General features: G+C 42.7%; 1 protein-coding gene across 6 annotated transcripts in view; it reads right to left on the bottom strand.

The window, feature by feature from the left end:
- The window catches only part of LOC147020621 (nesprin-1-like), a 464,443-nt gene that overhangs the window by 354,424 nt on the left and 95,732 nt on the right, over positions 1 to 14,287 (bottom strand). The window lies entirely within an intron of this gene.

The following is a 14,287-nucleotide window of genomic DNA, read 5'->3' on the forward strand; positions in this document are numbered from 1 at the left end:
CTGGCATCCCACCTTGCTCACCAAACTCTCTGCCTATGGCATCCAAGGCCAACTCCACTCTTGGGTGACTGACTTCTTCTAATCTCATAACCAACGTGTGGCTCTCAATGGAATCCTATTATGTTGTCTCCCTGTCAATGCTGGAGTGCCCAGAAGGCAGTGTTATATGGCCCATCCTATTCCTAGTCTTCAACAATGATCTCTCTGACTCTCTGGAAAATCCACTTTATCTATTTGCGGATGACTCTACCCTCTGCTGTGACAGCCCTCATCCCTGAGATAGACAGGCAGCAGCCTCTTCCCTCTCTTCAGACCTTGAAAAAAGAAAATCACAAACTGGTCAAACAATTGGAACGTCTTTCAACCCTCCCACACACACACACACCGCCCATCCCTAGCTGTGTGGACTTCAAACATACAAGGCCTCCTTTTCAATCTGTCATCTTTCAATGCAGGTCACTGTTGTTGAACCAGACATCATCTGTTTCAGTATCATTTGACCCTCTTGGGCTTCAAGACAGCTATTCACCACCATCTCAGGTCATCCCACATCTACAACCATTATATTTTCGACCCTCATTAACCACCTACCTCTTCTCGGGTTTCCAGTTTCTCCTTCCACTTCTGTGATTGAGAGTTTGCGGCTGTATCCATCTAGTTCACCTCCTGTATCCTCCCTTTGCTATCATTATTCCCCACATCACATATTTCTCCAAATATCCCCCTACTCAATCCCTCAACCCTGCTGTTGGTGAGCCCCCCCACCTTTCTTTCTACTGTTCTTGTAGTTACCTTCGCAAACTTCGTTTGACGAAGGTATTGTATTGACCCCTGTGTATTTATTTATTGGTAAATATGTGTGCGGACAACATTGCGCAAAAACTGCTGGACCGATTTGCATGAAATTTTCAGAGATTATGTGCAGCTACTCAAGGACGCCAGGCGAAGCTTTTGGGAGCAATCGGATTAAAGGTCAAGGTCACGGTCACGAAAAGGTCAGAATCGTTTTTTCGTCATAACGCGGTCAATTTTTATCCGAACGAGATAAAACCCAACACCAAAATGTTCATTACTCAATTCTACATTCTAGGCTATGCCACATGAAAGTGTGGCGTAATTACCCTAGGTAGCGGTTGGGGGTCAAAGGTCAAGGGGGTCACCAAAAATGGTATTAACAATGTTTTGGATCACTTTATACAAAAACTTGAGTGGATTAGCTTGAAATTGTGTAGGAAGGTTTGTTGTCATGAAAAGACAAATCGAGTAGATTTTTGGAGCGATCGGATCAAAGGTCAAGGTCAAGGTCACAAAAAGGTCAAACATTTTTATTTTCGTGATAACACAGTCAATTTTATTCCAATTTACATCAAATTAATGCCAAAATGATCAGTATTCAATGCCCTATCCTCAAATATAACATATTATATGGTGTTGTTGTAACCCGAGTAAGCGGTTGGAGGTCAAAGGTCAAGGGGGTCACCACAAAGCATTTTTCATTGGGCAGCATCGTGGACAACATTACGCAAAAAACACTTAGCAGATTGTCATGAAATTTTGTGGACTTGTTTGACATCATGAGAGGACAAAATCGATTAGATTTTGGGAGCGATCGGATCAAAGGTCAAGGTCAAGGTCACAAAAAGGTCAAAATCGTTTTTTTGCGATTAAAGTGTCAATTTTGTTCCGATTTACATCAAATTAAGTCCAAAATGTTCAGTATTCAAATCCCGGTCCACTGATATAGCGTATGGTATAGTGTTTGCAACCCAAGTTAGTCTGTGGAAGTCAAAGGTCAAGGGGGTCACCAAAATGGAGTTTTTGATTGGGAAGCGCTGTGGACAACATTACACAAAAACCACTTCGCAGATTGTCATGAAATTTTGTGGATGTGTTTGGCATCACGAGAGGACAAATCGATTAGATTTTGGGAGCGATCGGATCAAAGGTTAAGGTCAAGGTCACAAACAGGTCAAAATCGTTTTTTCGTGATTAAATTGTCAATTTTGTTTTGATTTACAGCAAATTATCTCCAAAATGTTCAAAATTAAATTCCCCATCCTCTAATAAGACACATGGTATAGTACTTTTGTCACCCAAGGCAGCGGTTGGGGGTCAAAGGTCAAGGGGGTCACACAAATTCACATTTATATCGGAAAGCGTTGTGGACAACTTAACGCAAAAAAAACAAAACACAGAGAGGCTTAAATTGTTTTGGATTTGTTTGGCATCATGAAAGGACAAATCCATTAGATTTTGGGAGCGATCGGATCAAAGGTCAAGGTCACAAAAAGGTCAACATCGTTTTTTCATGATGAAAACGGTTAATACGTTTCCGATTTACATCAAATTAACTCCAAATTGTTCAGTGTTCAATTCCCCATCTTCTGAAATGACACAAGGCATAGTACTATTGTCACCCTAGGTAGCGGTTGTGGGTCAAAGGTCATGGGGGTCACGAAATGCATATTTGTATTGAGATGCGTTGTGGACAACTTAATACAAAGGTAACTAGAATATATCTCTGTGTCTAAACTGTGTGTCTGTTGATGCAACAAGGGCCATAAGGGCCCTACCAAACTTAGTTACTAAGTAAAATATAACAAATTTTCATTAAGGAGACTTGGTATAGTTTGATATGCACATAGCTTCGCTCATGGTTTAGTAAAAGGAGTTTTACTTTCTTGTTTAATTAGATGCCAATTAAAATGACGTTTTTGTCCTCGCTCGGATTTGAAAACATGATCTACTTGATCCAGGTCGTGTCTGCGTGGTCAGTGACATTCGACCGAATCCAACCCTACATGCTACAGAGTTCGGCACTTGGGACAACGAATCACCTAAAATTGTTATAATCGTAATAGTTCTAATAACCAAATCCTTTCACAAAATCCGGATCATGGACTTTAAATTTGCGAAATTCCCGAGCAGATTTAGTGGAATTTTAGTTCCTCATTTCACTCTCATGCCATGTTCAAACTAGTGGCTGCGGCGAAGGTATGCGCTCTACGAGTGCCCGTTCTAGTTCCGTTTTGTCTTGATCCATTCTGTGTTCTTGCTCTACCACAATCCTTGACACTATACAAAAAAACCCTCTTTCTGCAATACATCATGCTTCAGTATACCGTATACTGATGCATGTAATGAACAAAGTGTTGATCGAAATATGCTCACTGCCTTGGAAAGCAAGAAGTTGATGTTTTGAGCATCATGCCTTCACTGGTGCAAAATCTCATGAAGGATCAATGTCTGAAACATAAGCTTCTCATTGCATATCATAGTGGTCAACCTATTTCCACCAAAGTTCTGTTGAAACAATTAATTGTTCTACCTGACCATCGACGTAGATCGACACGAAATTGACAGTGTACTCAGTTGTTTGCCCTGTCCCCAGAATTCCTGAACACAATAACAGTGAGCATGTTGATAAAGAGTGCAAAATAGTCACAATACTGCCTGATCAATACCAAGCACAATCGCAGTAATGGGTTCTCGTAGAAGTAGAAATCTAATGTGTCGTGAGCTGAACGATGAAAGGATTGTGCTCATCAAGGGGTTTGAGAGAAAGCATGCTGGAGCTAACCACACAATCCTCATCGTCAAAATTATGCACGTTACAATCATTATAGATAGATCCACAAAGCATTTCTTTAGAATCTTAGCCACATGGCATCGAGGATTCAGGTGTATACGATAACACATGACACGTACGAGTCATTAAAGTGGGTTTACTACATTGGGGTTGGAAGGGAATGGCACATTGTCTTAGCTTTATTAAATGCTTCACTCCTCCAACGCAAGCCATATTAAACCAATGACGACTTGCATAAAAAGAAAATGAATAAGGAAAATATTAATCTATTTGTATCATAAGCATAGTGGGCTGGGAGTCAATTACAAGCCTGGGAGTCAAATACAAATTGGTTGCATTATCTTGGGGCACGAGAGGGGGCATGGTCAAGGAGTGAATATACCGCTAATGTAGTGCCTCCTGTCGGTTATGGCAGGGATTAGTAATTTGCTGAGGATGCCGGTGAAAATTCACCTTCTCTTTGTCAAAAGACACTGTGGCATATTTAACGTCCACAAGACAGTGCTTGCAGACGGAGCATGTGGCTCAATGTACCTCCAACAAACAATTTGTGATACAACCCGCTGCTGCGAAACATCAATTGGACAGTTTATAGTTGGGTCGGTAATCAAACCCACACTAGACAGCTCAAAGGAAAGTGTACTCTCTGTGTACCATCCTGTGACTTGTTAATCATTCTGCAAGTGATTTTGGAGAATGGTACTTTGTTCTTCATTGTAACACCAAAACACCTGTGTGATGTCAGCACTTAGCTCGTCATAATTTTGTTGTTTTTGACAGTACAATTCGACGAGCATTTCTTTTGTAAAAATCACAGAACTTTAAGGTGCATTGGCTACATTTGAATGATGTGCCAACAAGGGGGTACAGTATTTGGACAGAATGTAACATTAAGTAGTCGTCCCCACCTCAGTGAGCCGGGCTTCAAATTTGTTTTTTCAAATTTAATCATCGGATATGGGGTTGCTGGCAAACCTGACATTCATTCCCCACTCCTAGTTGCCATTAAGAAAAGAGGGGTCTGGCTTCTTAAGAAACTGCATACAACAATATTATTACCCTGAGTGTGCCAAGCAAAAAGTGGGGTTTAGCAATTGGTTCACTTTGTTGGTCTGTCTGTCTGTGTGTCTGTCTCTCTGTCTGTCTGTGTGTCTGTGTGTCTCCAGACATCAGTCTATGATCACAGAACTACTTAATTTCAAATGAATTTAATGTTTTGAACAGTGGAGAACACAAATCGGAACATGAGTCGCAGCATCAATTTGCAGTTTAGAAAAACTTTGGCTCTGAAATTGGAAAAATGTACGTCTGTCTGAAATTATTTTAGTCTGTGTACCTGTCTGGCAATCAACCAAAATTGAAAATCATTCCGAACAGGAAAGTTACTGTTTTTAAGGACATCGTAAAGGACACAAACAACAGGCATGAATAACTAATTTCACGTGTTAAATAAATTGGTGTCAAAGTGCATCAATGGTGGTAAACTTCTGGAAAAAGGATTTTTTTTTCATCACACAGCTTTTAAAACCTTTATTATATTTCAATAGATCTGCATGCTTGAACATTGGAGAACACAAATTGCCTTCTTCAGGTCAGGTTTGGGATCATGCGCCAGAGCAGCTCTGCATCCACTCGTCACTGCATCCACTCTCCATCGGTACTCCAGGGGCGTCTGTCTGGCCATCCCCCAGGCAGATGCCTGGCCTATCCCCATCTCCTTGAGATGCTGATCAACCTGCTGCAACCATGAGGCAAGTGGAAGTGTGGGAGGCAGTGCACACCACTGATGAACTCCAGTAACAGCTGGAAATGAGTCAGAGATAGTATCACCACATTTCACAGCACTCTTAATACCAGAGTACAGTTCAGACATCAAATTGATCAATTTTGGTGACACCCCATGAAGACCAAGAATCTCCCCCATAGGTCATCCTGATTCACTGAATCAAACGCTTTGCAGAGGTCAAGATAGACTGAAAGCAGCCCCTGCCAAAACTCTCATCTGCATTTGGTGAGGACCCGAAGAGCAAGAATACTGTCAATCATTGACCTCTTTGGTGTAAAGCCTGTACTCTGGGCACTGCTGCTCAAGCAGATGGTGGCGAACCCCAGCACTGAGAGCAGCATCACTGCTGGGTAGTTGTTGCAGTCCTAGCAATCACCCTTCCCTTTCCAGAGAGGGACAATAAGGCCACTCTTCCAGTCAGTTATGTTGATGCCTGTGTTCCAGGCAGAGCACAGAAAGGCATGCAACGACAGGAGTACAGCATTTCCACCAGCCTTGAGAAGTTCAGCATGGAGGCCACAGATCCCAGGAGCTTTACCCCATTTCAACCAGTTCACTGCAGCCTGTATTTCCACAAATGAAGGTGGATTACAGTTGATTAGAGGGTCAGCAATAGGAATACTAACACCCCTGACATCCAACTCAACAGCTGGTGGGTCAGCCTGGTACAGCTGCTCAAAGTAACCAGCCCAGCAGTCCTTCACTTTGGACTCCTCTTTACAAGAGCCCACCACCTTCTGCTCTAACTGTAGTACACCGAAGGATGGGCTTTGAGGAACGCAATGCGTGAAGTTCCCTGCAAGGATGACGAGAATCACGACTCCGGGTGATGCTCTACCCCCTCAAAGATTCCTCACACGTAGGCCTCCTTGTTCACTCTCAGCACACGTAGTTTTACGCCTCAACTCCATGAACAGCTCAGCTCTGCCATTATGCCTGGTCCTGCGACTCTTGTCAATGGTATCCAGTGTTCCGTGAGACAAAATTCTTCTTCAACCTATGCTGAGTCCCAAGACATTCACCGGCAACATCAAGGATGGAGGTCTAAAAGGCACTCCACTACTCTTCGATTCCAAAACCACCCAGACCCCCCAAATCCCCACTCAGCCTGTTCACAAACTCCTCAGCTGCCCTCTCATCTTTGAACTTGCCAACATCCAGCCTATTCTGGGATGGTACCATTCTCCCAGATTTAAGCTGCAATTTCAGAGTTGCTACAACAAGCCTGTGGTTGGTATTGAGGAACTGAGCACTCCGGTAGGCCCTGCACTTCTGAATCATCCTCCAGGAACAATCACCGAGCACATGGTCAATTTCCTTTGCCACACCGCCAGCGTTGGAATACCAAGTCTCGCGATGAGCTTGTGGGCGCTGAAACTATGAACCAGCCACCCTTAGTCCTTGACTTCTTGCAAAGTCAAGGAACTTAGTGCCATTCTGGTTCACAGTTCCAGACCCGTGTGGACCAACACATGTCTCATAATCATCCCTAACAGTTCCAGTTGATACATTGAAACCCCCCAAGACAAGAAGAGTATCTCGCCTGGGGCACTGATCAACCACAGACTCGAGTGCGGCATAGAATGCGTCCTTCACGGTGAGATCACTCACCTCAGTTGGAGCATATACAGAGACCAGGGAAATGACGCCCAAAGAGTGACGCATCCTTTGTCTCGTAATACTCTCGTTGACTGGTGTTACCTCAATTATATTTGGAGTCAGGTTATTGGACATGGTGACCATCAGAGGGACCAGACCAATAGTAGGTGTAACCACCCACCACGATCTCGTCACTATCCGGTCTCCGAACCTCAGAGAGTGCTGCAATACCGTTGTCCAAACGCATCAGCTCAGATGCTAACAGAGACTGGTGACCATCCTCTCTTTGGGATAGAACATTCCAGGCACCCACCCGAAGGGACTGCCTCAGGTTAACCCAAGGAGACCACCATTTGGTGGATGCCTTCTTGGCACTGTCAACAACCTTCCATTTAGCTGTACAGTACTTGGAAAAATATTAACTTTATACTACTTTATGCCCTATGGGCAGAGCAACTGTAAGATTCAGCATTCAGACAAATATGGCAGTTCCTCACACTTTGTTTCATTCAAAACGTAAAGCAACAGTTGAAAAAGATTCTTCCAATGTCCTTTTTCTCAAGACTGCAAGGGGTAAGGTGTTCTATGAACTCCCTAGTTTGGTAAAGAGTACCAAGATTTTGACCCAGTGACGATGAAGGATCACCGGCCAGTCCAAATCACCGGATCACTGGTCGGATCACTTATGTCCAAATCAAGAGAGTGTATGGCTTGGAAGGGATTTTCGAGTTGATGGTATTCCCATAAACCTGCTCCCTATATGCTTTTATGTGATGGCAGTTGTGGACTCATGGGTTTGGGAAATGCTACCAAAGTAACCTCAGTGAGTTATTGCTGTCCATCCTGTAAGTAGTACAACATGTTGCTATGATGGTGAAGGGAATGGATGTTGTGATTGTTGGATAAGGTTCCAGTCAAAAAGATCACTGCTTTATCTCAGATGGTGTTAAGCACTTTGAGTTCTTTCAGCTGATCCCTTTCAGGCAGGTTAAGAGAATTCCATCAAACTCCTGACTTCTGATGGGGAGTTTCTAAGAAGTTAGGAGGTGAACCACTTGCCACAAAATATGCAGCCTCTGACCTGCTCTGGTTGGTGCAGCAAATTTGTGGTTGTTTAGTTCAATTTCTGGTTAATGGCAACCCACAGAATATTGATATTGGGGGACTTAGCAATGGGAATGCCATTAAATATCATGAGGAATTGAGTAGGCTCTGTCTTGTTAGAGATAGTCATTGTCAGGTACTTGTGTGGGTGGTGCAAATGTTACTTGCCAATGATCAGCCCAAGCCTGGATATTGTTCAGGTCTTGTTGCACGCAGGCATCAAGTGCACCATTATCCAAAGTATAATGGATGGAAATGAATACTGTGCAATCATCAACGAACAGCCCATCTGACCTTGTGATGCAAGGAGGTTCATCAAAAAAGCAGCTGAAGGGCCTATGACACTGCCAGGCAGAACTCCTGCAGTGATATTATGCGAGATAATTGGCCTCCAATAACCACAAACATCTGTTTTGTGCCAGGTATGACCCCAGCCACAGGAGTCACGATCAGTGCTTCAATTTAGTGGTGTAAAACATGGATTCATCAGCTGAGAGAGGGGAGTTGATTGTAATCAGCAGGAGGTTTCCCTGTCCATGTTTGACCTAAAGCAAAATGACTTCAGGGGGTCCCAAGTCAAAATATATATATATATATATATATATATATATATATATATATATATATATATATATATATATATATATATATATATATATATACACACGAGTCCCTGGGTCATTCTCTCCCAGCTCTATACCACTGTGCCATCACTGCTAGTGAGTCAGTTCTGCCAGAAGGACAGGAAATAGCCAGACTCCCTTTCACTCACACGTGCATCGTGATGCACATGAGGCATCTGTCAATTATGTGGAGCCGTGAGCCCATCCTGTAAGCCTGTGTCAACCCGTCTGCCTACTCATCTTTACGATTATAACCCCCGAGTCACCTCCACCCCCAACATCATGATTAAAGCACCATTCTCCATTTTCTTCCCGTACTTGGCTTTAAAATTAACCAATCACCACTCAAGTATTTGGGGCTACGTCCCATGTCTAAGGGTTCTCGAAAGTGCCGTAATGGTTTCATTGGAGCGCAGTTTCACACACCCTGCGCACATGATTGTGCAGTAGATCACTTGATCACGAGGTTACATTCTGCCAGCCTGAATGATCAGTTGAAACAACATGCAGATGTAATCCGCAAAAACGTTTTAGTTGGTGCTACTTTCATACAAATAAGCGAATGTAAATAAACATTATCCTTTTCTACAATGAATAAGGAAATAAAATTTATAAATAATAATGACAAAAATGTGAAATGTTGGCCAAAACATGCCTTTATGACGGAAGAAGAAGAAAAATAAGTCTGCTTAATGGACGACCATGACTTTTTGTTAAGAGGCCAATGTAACTGTAGCAAATAAATCAAACTAATTTGACACTCACCAAACTGAGGGAGAGATGGTGAAGATGACCAAGTAGACTGCCTGAAGAAGTTTATGAGATGTGACTGACATACTTGATTGGTTCCGACATAAACATTCACAACCTCTGATTTTGCTAGTATAATGAACCAACTCAAAGTAACTTGCTGGATCTGGATTTTCAGACAATTTAGTGATCAGGGTGTTGGTCAGAGTGATGACTTACAAATATTCACTGCTCACAGTGGTGATTGCGACATCAGGAGAGGTCGTCTTTTCTTTTTCTGAAGCAGCTGCCACACAAGCTGGATGAGCTGGGAGCTAATCTTGATAACCTTCCAGGTCATAGGTGTCTTCAGTAGTCATGTCACTGAAGCATTCACCAGGGATAGTAATTGTGACGGCAACGATCTCCCTGATATTCTTGGAAGTGTCAGGAATCCCTCTTAGGTCATTCACCACTTCAGGCAATAGGAATCCTTCCACATTTAATTTAAAGTTTGCTGTGTAACAGTTGACAAAAAGACCGATGGAATCTTTGATGCTGTGACATGAAGTTTGAGACTTCACCATTAACATCAGAACAGTGAAGTCTTTTGCATTTGTGGAAACAAGCAACTGAAGCAGCACTAATTTGGTGTGCAGCCTTTTGAACTGTGTAATGACACCTTGATCCATTAGTTTAATTAATGTTGTATTTGGAGGCAGGAAAATGAGCTGGATGTTTTTATCGATGTGAATGAGTCAAACCAGGGTGACATAGTGCAGAATTGACTTGAATGAGGGCCTTCTCAGAGGTTCTTGAACTTTCAATCGGCCTTGACATGATGGATGACAAAGTCTCAGCAATTACTTTTATTGACAGCTCAATCAGGAAAAGTGAAGGTGGTGCCACAGATTGCTTATCCTATTAGTGACCAAAATAGAAAATGGATCGAACAAACTGGAATGTAGAGGATGCTCATCATACGAGGCATTCGATCCTCCTAGGTGCATTGAACGGTCCTGAAGCCTCTTTGGAAGGAACATAAAAGACACATTTGGGGAAAAGAACATCCAACTGCACCAGAGGTATGGTGGGTGCAAAAACAGATGTGATGGAAGGGGGACACGTCTTTCTATTGGATATGCAACGCATATCGATTGCATGAATAGTATGTCATGCTTATACTAAACAAATATTAATAAATAACAATGTTATACAAAACAGTTTTACCCCACCAGACTTATCCCACTAAAAAAGGTTTTACCCCATCATTTCCACAATATTTTCTATTGCTTCGAGCAGTAATACTACATATAATTATTTGCGCTCCTTCTGTGTCCTTCCAAAGGGTTCTTGATGTGGTAAAATAATAAACGTTACCATTGCAACCACTATATTAAACTCACATTCCTGCATCTTCTTCCTCAATCTTGGAAAGAGGGGCTAGTAAAGCAGGCATCTCGATGATTAAACGGACACAAATTTTTGTCCCAACTAAATCAATTGTTAACTTTCCAACCATGTAAATTAATTACTAGTTTTCCAATGGTACAAGTTTTATTATTCTATGACAGCAGGAACCAACCATTACATTTAAGCGAGAAGTCTCGCTGCTTCATCTTCAATCCTGAAATACGGGCTTTTAAAGTGAAGCATCTCTGAGTAAACGGTCAAATTTTTGTTCCAAGTAAACAGATTATTAGCTTTCCAACTCGGTAAATCAATTATTCCCTTTTACAATGGATCAATTCTATATTATTCTATGGCAGCAGGAACCGCTACATTAAAGCTCAAGGTCCTGCTTCTTCTTCCTCAGTCCTGGAAACCAGGGCTTTAAAAACAGGCATCTTTATGATTAAATGGACACCATATTTTGTTCTCAGGAAATTGATCATTATCTTTCCAAAGGGACCATTTTTATTGTTTTACGAGAGCAGGAACCCTTTAGAATGAAGTGTGACAAACACACACACAAACACGTGCACACACACACCAAATAAGTTTGAACTATGGGGCACGTTGCGCACTATGGCCACGGTCCTCGGCCACCTCGCTGTCTGGGGTCTGAAGGAGTTTCCTGGGTAACCTCGCTGGGGTCTTAAGCCATCATGTTCTTTGGCCTGTTCAACCATGCTTTGACTTGGAACAAGCCGTAACGATTTCTTAACGATAAAGTGTGGTTTTTTTTTCACGTTCTTTACTCATATTATCAAATGCCTGTTCATCATAGCGACGAATCGCTGGGTATTTTGCAATGCTTATTCAGGCCTGGAGATGCCAGCGTTTGTGGCTTTATTTCATTTGCGCATATGAATAACTGAGAGAATCTCTTAAAGTAACCAGAATTATAAAATGTAAGTTCCAGATTAGAAAGTATCAGCAGTTCCGACTCCCCAAAAACGTGCCGATTTGTCCAAGACGGACATTGCATGGGCGTTTCTGGGTGCATAGTTGTATCGAGGGCAATTGGTAATCGCTTGCCAAGCCAGGCATTCTGTTGGAGTGCTTGAGTGCTTAAGCCACTAACCGAGCTGTACAGTGCTGTTCGTGTCCTGATCGGGATGTGCAGTTGACGAGGTACATATGCAGCACACACGGACGTGATACATAAGGGTAGATTTGGATCTGTACGGACTCTCCGTGGGTGTGTGGACATGCCGTGCCTGTTACGGGCATCCTGTGGCAAAGTTTCATCCCGTATCTTATGGAGGTTCTTTCAGGTTTTCCTTTGTCCTCGTTCTTGTTTCTAAAGCATTTGGTCATCAGATTTGCTTTACAAACGTTAAATGTTTCTCCTTGTGTGTTTCAAAGCAAAATATATCTGACAATGCCCAAATTCTGAGCCGTTTGCCATATTCACGTATTTTCTAAATTACCGAGCCAATTTTTTTTCCACCCGTCACACACAGCTGCTTACAAAGAATAATGTTTGCGATCATATCCTTGAAATGTCTATATAAACGTAACATTGTTTTTCGGTGAAAGCTACTCAAGGTTTCTGGGTTGGTATACAGTACATACTGTATTTGGTAATCACACCAATTCCAACCTGCCAATTCCTGAAAAATTGAGGGCCCCAAAAGGATATCGAGAGTCTCTACAAATATGACTGCATAATCTGCAAAATCAAGGTCAGATATCTTGACATTCCCAAACGATGCACCGCAGCTTGATCTCTGAATCCTCCCGAGAATCCAGTCCATACAAGCGCTGAAAAGTATGGGGGCCAGTACACACCCACGACGAACTCCAGTAACAACTGGAAATAAGTCGGAGATGGTATCTCCACATCTCACAGTTCCAGAATATAGTTCAGACATCAGATTGATCAGTTTTGGTGGCACCCAACGAAGACCAAGAACCCTCCAGAGGGCATCCGATTCACTGAATCGAACGCTTTGCCGAGATCAGCATAGGTTGCAAGCAGCCCCTGCCGAAACTCTCATCTGCATTCAGTGAGGACACGAAGGGCAAGGATACGGTCAATCATGGACCTCTTTTGTGTAAAGCCTGACTGCTCTGGGTGCTGGTGCTCAAGCAGATGGTGGTGAATCCTATCAATAATTATCCAAAGACCTTGCCCTGCACTTGAGAGCAGCGTCACCCCTCAGTAGTTGTTGTAGTCCTGGCGATCACACTTCCCTTTCCAGAGAGGGACAACAAGGTCCCTCTTCCAGTCAGTTGGCATGATGCCTGTGTTCCAGGCAGAGCACAGCACTGCATGCATCAACATGAGTGCAGCATTTCCACCAGCTGTGGCACTTGTATATGTGGAAGAATTGCATTACTTAACCAGTGGGTTGCCCAGATAGCTCAGATGGCAGAGCACTGGTGTGGTTTTCCAGAGGACCTGGGTTTTATTCCCGGTCTGGGCACATAATTTTTCCACATATGTTTATCATGTTCTTTCCTGTTCATTTTCAAATCATATTATTTAAATAAAAATATATTGCAGATACTTTTTGACCACCCTCGTATATACACACACACATGAAGGTGGATACTTTGAGATGTGGTTGGTCTCCTTTCCACCTCCTGGAACCCACCACGTGTGGAGATAGCAGCCAACGACAGACACAGACACACTTCTTGTTTTAGTAATGGATTAGAAGTATGTCTTTGTCAGCAATTATTTCTAACGGTTGTTTAGTTATTTCTGACATCACAGTCTAAGATAATCCAGGAGCTGTGTAATAATGGACTTGGTTTAATCCATACAAATATTAATTATGACAAACTTCTCTGAATGCTTCAAATACATCCGCTAAAAGTAGAACATGTTTTAAGACAAATTGTAAATCGTGATATTCACCAAGATTTTTACCTCCACCACTGAAGGTGGGATGGAGGGAGGATATGTTTTCACCTCTGTTTGTTTGGTACTTGTGCAATCGAAGATTTGCTAGTGCAGTATATTGGTTGCTTGTTTGTGTCTGTCTGTCTGTCTGTTAGTCAGTCTGTCTGTGAGCAGGATATCTCAAAAATTTATGGACGGATTCAGACGAAATTTTGCGGACAGGTTGGGTGTGTGCCAAGGACGAATTTATTAGATTTTGGTGAAGATCGACTTAAAATTTGAACAGTTTGCATATTGGGTTAGTGAAGCCGAGTGTTTGAGGTCAAAAGGTCAAAGCCCAAGGAGGAGGAGGAGGAGGAGGAGAGGAGGAGATTAGGACCATACTCTGTGCAGAGCGTTGGTGCTGCTTAAGCAGTCTCCTTGGCTCTTGGGCACAATCCTGGACGGATCGCCACTCCGACACAGTATACCAGCATGCTGACACTCATTTTGCCGACCTCGGAAGGATGACAGGCCGAGTTAACCCCACCTGGTATAATCCAACAGCTGAGCGGGATTTG

Source organism: Eptatretus burgeri, chromosome 9 (assembly GCF_056783735.1).
Source record: "Eptatretus burgeri isolate ZD-2024b chromosome 9, Ebu_testis_v1, whole genome shotgun sequence".
Lineage (NCBI taxonomy): Eukaryota > Metazoa > Chordata > Myxini > Myxiniformes > Myxinidae > Eptatretus > Eptatretus burgeri.